This window comes from Podarcis liolepis (genome assembly GCF_965112155.1).
Source record: "Podarcis liolepis genome assembly, chromosome: 5".
Taxonomy (NCBI): Eukaryota; Metazoa; Chordata; class Lepidosauria; order Squamata; family Lacertidae; genus Podarcis; species Podarcis liolepis.
The window spans coordinates 22549178-22555803 of NC_139556.1; the positions used below are offsets into that span (position 1 = coordinate 22549178).

Below are 6626 nucleotides of genomic sequence, written 5' to 3' on the forward strand. Positions count from 1 at the left end.
TGTGTTTGTAGCCCTGGGCTCCTTCAGGAGGAAGGGTGGGGTATCAAATGAATATAAAAATTAATATTTTAATATACAAACATAGATCAGGGAGCTGTCTCACTTCTGGGCATAGTTAAAAGTTTCCCATGACAGGGAGCCACATTTCACAGCACCACCACAACACTAAGCTTGGGGAAGAATACAACATTTGGGGGAAGAATAAAATGTTCCTAGCTTAATAAACAAAACAGAGCATTCAGTGCTACCAATACCACCATGCAAATTTAAAGGAAGACATCTGGACTGTAAGCCCCAAATGGACAACAGCAGCCCATTTATCATGCCTAGAAAGTCTGGAAAGGCCTTCACACAACAGCTGCTAAAACTCAATCCCCTCCATTTGCCAGCAGAGAGCAGTAGATATTTCCTCAGTAGTGCCATCCTAACCAAGTAAGTCCTATTGAATTCAGGGGCACTTACTCCCAGGTATGTGGGGTTAGGATGGCAGCCTAACACACATTGTTGGTTTGCATTTATTGAAATTCTGTGGATTATGTATTGGTGTCTGCAAAGTGAGTTGCTTCCAATGGCTGAACATGGTGAAGGAATGAATTTAATAACCGTAGAAAGAGGACTTCGGTATTTGAGGCTTCCAGTGAATATTCCTGTTTCGTATGAGGCTGTGGTTTTATTTGGTCATAGGTAAACACCCAAGCAGGACTAGCACCAAAGGCTGGAAAGACTGGAAAGGTCCTGATCCAGCGCCCCTAATGAAGTGCCAATGCCCTCATCATGTTTTTGCTCTGTGTATAAGTCTCACAGCCCCCTGTGATGACACAAAGGACTTGGTGGCAGTTTCTCTATCCATATACTCTTCTCTTCTCTTACTCTTACTGGTTATGCCTCCACTTCCTCTGCCCCAAGTGGTTCTGGAGCCCTTAGGCTCAGTCCTTAAAGGCCAAATTGTCTACCTGGAGACAGGCAGCCCTACACCTTTTTAGTTGTCTGTCTATGGGTTCCTACAGATGACTTCTTTATTGAACATTCATTCCGATTGGTTTGCAGGGAGGTTAGACAATGTTGGCTGTTTAGTGAGCATTCATTCTGATTTGTTTGGGGAGGTTAGATGACGTTGCCACACAAATTATCCTAACATTTTCCAGTGCATTTCCCTTATTGCAAAATGTCAATTCCCCCCACCCATCCACACCGGGAAACGGGCTTGTTTCACAAGAGCTCCAAATCAGCTTTAATTGTGCAACTGGGATGGATCCCGCTAAAAAATAGCGACAGTCTCTGGAAGGAAACTATGAGTCAACCTGCAGACATTACTTGGGCACATGTGCAATCCCAATCCTGTGTTTGTCGAGATAATAGGAATGTGTAGGCACTTACAGAAAAGGACCAGCAAGTGGGTGAAGGAACGAAGGAATTAGGGTGGAGGTAGTTAACCCTTTCCATGCCTGCCGATTTCCCCTTGCAGGTACCCTGCCCTGAGCCCATTATTTTCTTAGTGATGCTCACTTCCACGGGACCAAGAAGGGCATTTGCAGGGAAGAATAAGCAGTTGTGGTAAAGAGTTCAGCACCCTCATTTTGCTCATCAAATCCTTCTTTGCTAATATGCCCCCAGCCTCTTCATTAGTGTTGGGAAAGAAATATGGGGCTGGGAATTCTGTGTTTCCCTTGCAATGCCTTGTTTGGCCATATGCCGATAATTACGTTTTGCTTCCACTACCATCTCTTTCCTGCCTCCTCTTTATGTATCTGATGTGCACTCCCCTTTTTCTTGTATTTACATGCTTATTTGTTGCAAGTTTGGCATTAGTAGAGTAACTTAGGCTATTTCTTTGGAACCCTGAGGGGGTGGCTGATTGTCCGTCATGTAATTTGGGGGCTAGAAAGGACTGAAAGCTTATGGTGTGTTTTTAAACATGTATATTTTAAGAAATGAAGAACAAACTTGAAATGCCTTCATCATCTTTGGTCCAGGAAGACCCAGTCCAGAGCATCTTATTCTGTCCAAGCCTTATGAAATCACAATGCTTCTGAGCTGTGGAAAATACTGTTCACGTGTGCATTTAAGCAGTTGTAGTGGAACATAGCAGAGCAAAACAAGATGTTTCCTTTAATTGGAATGATGAGCTCACTCCTGGGTGATAAACAGCAGCATTATATAACCAGTGGGGTATTTGGTGTTTTTGCAAAATTCATGGAAATTGATTTGGTCTTGTTCAAAATATGTTTATACTTTTCTTATCAGTGTATGATTTCAACACTGATTACATGTGACACGAAGGCTTTATTTTATACCCTCCCAGCCAGTTTGGAGAAAACAATAACATGACAATTTTATTTTAAAACAATAATAATACTACAAATTTGCAAAAGGCATAGCAATTGAGGACATAGAATGCAAAATAAGCATGTGTGCTGAGGATATTTCAATAGAAGCCATGAACCAAAGAACATTCAGTTCAATCATTAAATCAGCAATTTGTTGGACCTGGGCAGCTAGTAATTTGCTTGTCTGCTCAAAGTGGCCTTATGAAGGAAGAATTGCCGTGGCAACAAATCTTCAGAAGACAGGGACCAGTAATGGGACTGTGGAGAGTACTGCAGGAAAACATTTTGTGGAGAAATACAGGACAGACATTTCTGAGGCAGGAAAATATCAGAAAGGGACCCGGTGTTAGAAAAAAGAGTTGGACAACATACCAGGAAGAGTTAAAAACAATCTCCTATCTAGACTGAGTGCTTTAAAAAACATGAATGGCTTTTGCACTGTGGCTGTACATGCACTGTAATAAATGCACCTTGCTCAATGGGCCCATCTCTTTGCCACAGTCTCACATGCTCATTTGCTTACACTCCCGTCGTGGGACCAATCTGCACCCAGGGCTGGCCATTTTACTGCCTAAAGCAAGGGACAAGCTGGTGCCCCATTCCCATTCCACATAAACAAGCTGGCTGGGCTGAGCACTAATGAAAGGATAGAACCCTCCTCTGCATTCGATTGTGATGCTGACAGCACCAAGGTTACAGCTTCAATCCCTTTAAGGGACAGCTGCATTGCAGCGGGTTGGACTATATGATCCTCAGGGTCCCTTCCAACTCTATGAGTCTATGAGAGACCTATGAGATATCTGGGGCAGCAGGCCAGACTAGGTGGCCAAAGGCAAGCTATTTGGTAACTAGAGATAGAAGGATCTGCCAATTTCAGGTCTGCCAGATTCTCATCCCCCCCCCACCTTAAATTCAGCTCTCCAAATTTCTGCAGAAATTTGCAAATTTTTAAAGAATCCCCCCTCATCAAAAGGATCAACATTTTAGTGTGAGAAACACATTTTGGTATGTTGTTTGACTAATGTACATCTTTTTACAAGAGATTTTGCTAAATTAATGCATTTTCACTGAGATACTCATTTTTGTGCACACTTTTTGTAAACATTGGTTGAAAAACTGCACCACAAAATTCAGATGAGCATGAATTTCTAAGGATGGCTGTGCTTCAGAAAGTATGAATTTGATAGATTCATGTTTTAATGTGAACTGAATTAAATTTCTCCCCAATCCCTATTGGCAACACAGCAATAGCAGGCAAGGCCTAGGAGAAACAGGCAGGAACTGCTGCCCCCCCCCATCCCCTACATAATGTGTCACCTAAGGCAGTTGCCTCACTTTGCCTAATGGTAGGGCCAGGCCCATCTGCATCACTATCCAAAAGAATATACAAAGGGAAGCAGGAGCATCTGCTCTTTCTCCTTGTTCTGTTCACTACTCACATGCTTGAGAGGGCGAGTAAAGAGGCAGAAACAGCAAAGGAGGAGCAGGGCCCCAGAGATCTCTCAGAGGGTCTTGGGCTTACTTCCAAGCATGTACAGTTACGACCGCATTCCAGAGCAAGACTGCTGCCTTGTTTGATGTAAGCAAAGACAGACTGAGCAAAGGGAAAATGTTGCTTGTGAACTGGGGCTCTGGTTTCATTATCTTATTTCCAGTTAATATCATTAAAAATATATTCATTTATTATCCTGAAAAGCACGCTTGCCTGCCAGAGTTTGCCAGGAATGATTGACGGTACAATACACACAGAAATGTGGAGTTGGGGGCAGGAGGCAACAGGAGAAGAAGGCAAATAATTAAGATAAAAACACACAGGATAACAAATGACATCACTGAGATGGGAACAACCTGGGGCCCTGCTAAGCAAAGCATTCTTAGTCAGCAGTGGCCTGCTGCGGCAATATTATTCTAACCCAGTTGACTGCCTGATATGAAATTCAGGCTACTTTTTTAGGGGCCTACGTTCTAAAAAACAACATGAACCAAGTTTACATTAACTGCAGGTTGTTAATAGCCAATGAATGGAGGGGGGGGGACCCCACAGCAGCAGCTGTGTTTCATCCTATGGAAACCAAGATGTGATCTTCAGAGGTTAAAAAAGCCTGTTAGAGCTAATGCTCCTGTTCCAGAGTCAGCAGCTGGTTCTGAAAATATGACCCTGTGGCCAAGATGCCTAAAACCGCTCAGAAAAGCAGGCTACTTGCAAGAGCAGTGTAGCTCAGGAGTTCTGCCGTGTTCAATGGGATTCCCAAGTAATTGTCCAAAGCTTTGCAACTTTATCCTGCAATCCTATATGCCAGGTGTCACTGACCTTTTTGGGCCAGTAGACATATTTAGAGTTTTGAGAAAGTGTCATTTGCGGCAGTCACAACATGGCTGCCGTGGGGTGATTAGCAAAACACAAAATGGCTGCCACATCCGCAAGAGCAGACAGGGCCACAAAACGGTCATACCTCCTTGCCACCCACCCCATTAAGCGTCAGACAGGAATGGAGCTGGAGGATCAAACAGTCTCTCATGTATAGTCAGTTTTTGAGGAGGTATTTACTGAGACTGGGCACACTGATATGTGCAGGCAACACACTTGGGAGTAGGCCCCACTGAACTCAAGGGAAGGACAAATTTGTCAGTTTTGGTTTCTCTCTGTTTCTTGTTCTTCCAGTCTTCTCTCCATTTCCTCATTAGCTTGTGACTTTATAAATAAGAAAACCACACAGCATTTTGTATGTTATTTTCACTCACATTTCTACTCCTAATTTACACGTCTTTGAATCCAGTGTTGCCTAATATTTGCACCTTTGCAAGTAATTTCCCCTAATACAACACACCTTTGTATGCTATTTTCACCAATGCACATTTTTAGTGCACTTTACTCTAATATGTGTGTATTTTGTGTGCATTTTATGGTTGGTGAACTGCATCACAACATTTGGAGAAGTGCAATTGGCTCTGCTGAAAAGAAATTAAAGTACAGGTACCTTTAAGACATAATTTTGGGTAACATACATTTTTGCCACTTCACCAAAAAGGTCCTGGGGAGGCATCTAAAAGAGTTAAAGCAGTATAAAACTGAACCTCTCAGTCTATCCTAATTCACAAGGTTGTGATGATGGGATTATCCCCACGCTGTGGAGAAAAAAATGGTACTTGAGAGGTGGATTTAGAGCTATATAATTATAGTGTCAATAGGCCAATAGAATCAAACCTTAATAATCCCTATCTCTGTCCCTATGTAGGACTGATCTTCCTTTTCAAAGCTATGAACATTTTGATTCCTTGTGAACAAGAAGAATCTAAATACCAGCACTTGAAAAGTGAGAGTAAATTATATTAGTTATCTCTTTTCAGTGGCTATCCAGACAGCTTGTCTCCAAATGTTGGGAAGGTCATAACTGTGTTTTTAAAAATGCTCAGAGGAAGTAGCAACAAGTGCTTAATTCCACAAAAGTTTTACCTGTCTAATTGACCTATATTTATATTTATATTTATATTTATATTTATATTTATATTTATATTTATATTTATATTTATGGCCACCCAACCTCTGCTTGAAAACCTCCAAAGTAGGAGAGTCCACGCCTTCCGAGGGAGGCCGTCCCACTGTAAAACGTCTCTTACCGTCAGAAAGTTCTTCCTTAGTCAGAATCTCCTTTCTTGCAACTTGGAGCCATTTTCTTTGCTATGTACTACTTCACTGTACTCCTGTAGGAGGAGAGGAGAGTCCAGGAGTTACTTCCAGTTGGCAGCGGGTGGGTATATGTGTGGAATGAAAAGGGGAGGGGACTGAAAAATGGGATTGAGCGGCACAAGAAAGAGCCCTTGGGAGAGGAGTCGCGTGAAGTCACTGGGAAGGAGGTTGTCGCGGCTTTCCAACTCAGCAACAGTGAGCCACATCTGGCTTCACCTGGTTCTCTGTAATAGGGATGTGGCGCCTCAGATGCAGGGGCTGGATGTTGCCCCTCTAAACCTATCTGGCTCCCAGCTGTCTCCAGAGGACACAAATGGGTCTCCAGGCCACAGGCCACAGGCCTCACTGCCCCTGCTTTGAAGCTTTTTTTGTGTGGCTTGAATGTGTCCTTTAACTCTAATAATGCCTCTCGCTTGCTTAGACTAGAGATGACCGTGTGTGTGTGTGTGATTGCATGCAGAAAATAGCCTAGTATACAAAAGTAAAACAGATATTCATTGCTTGGTCCACTTTTATGTCTAGCTGTGGAAAGTTGCTCAGAAGGGAATGTAGGCCTCAGACGTAAAAGAGTCCCTCCCACAAAATAATAATAATAGGAGAGGGGTTCAGAG

General features: G+C 42.8%; 1 long non-coding RNA gene across 2 annotated transcripts in view; it reads right to left on the reverse strand.

Annotated features, from left to right (window-relative positions):
* LOC310706659 overlaps positions 1-6626 on the reverse strand; it is a 27902-nt gene extending 21276 nt beyond the window's left edge. Inside the window, exon 1 of one of the 2 annotated variants that reach the window (XR_014526021.1) lies at positions 5946-6626. This is a non-coding gene — a long non-coding RNA (uncharacterized lncRNA). The remainder of the gene's footprint in view (positions 1-5945) is intronic. The other variant, XR_014526022.1, reaches the window with a different exon arrangement.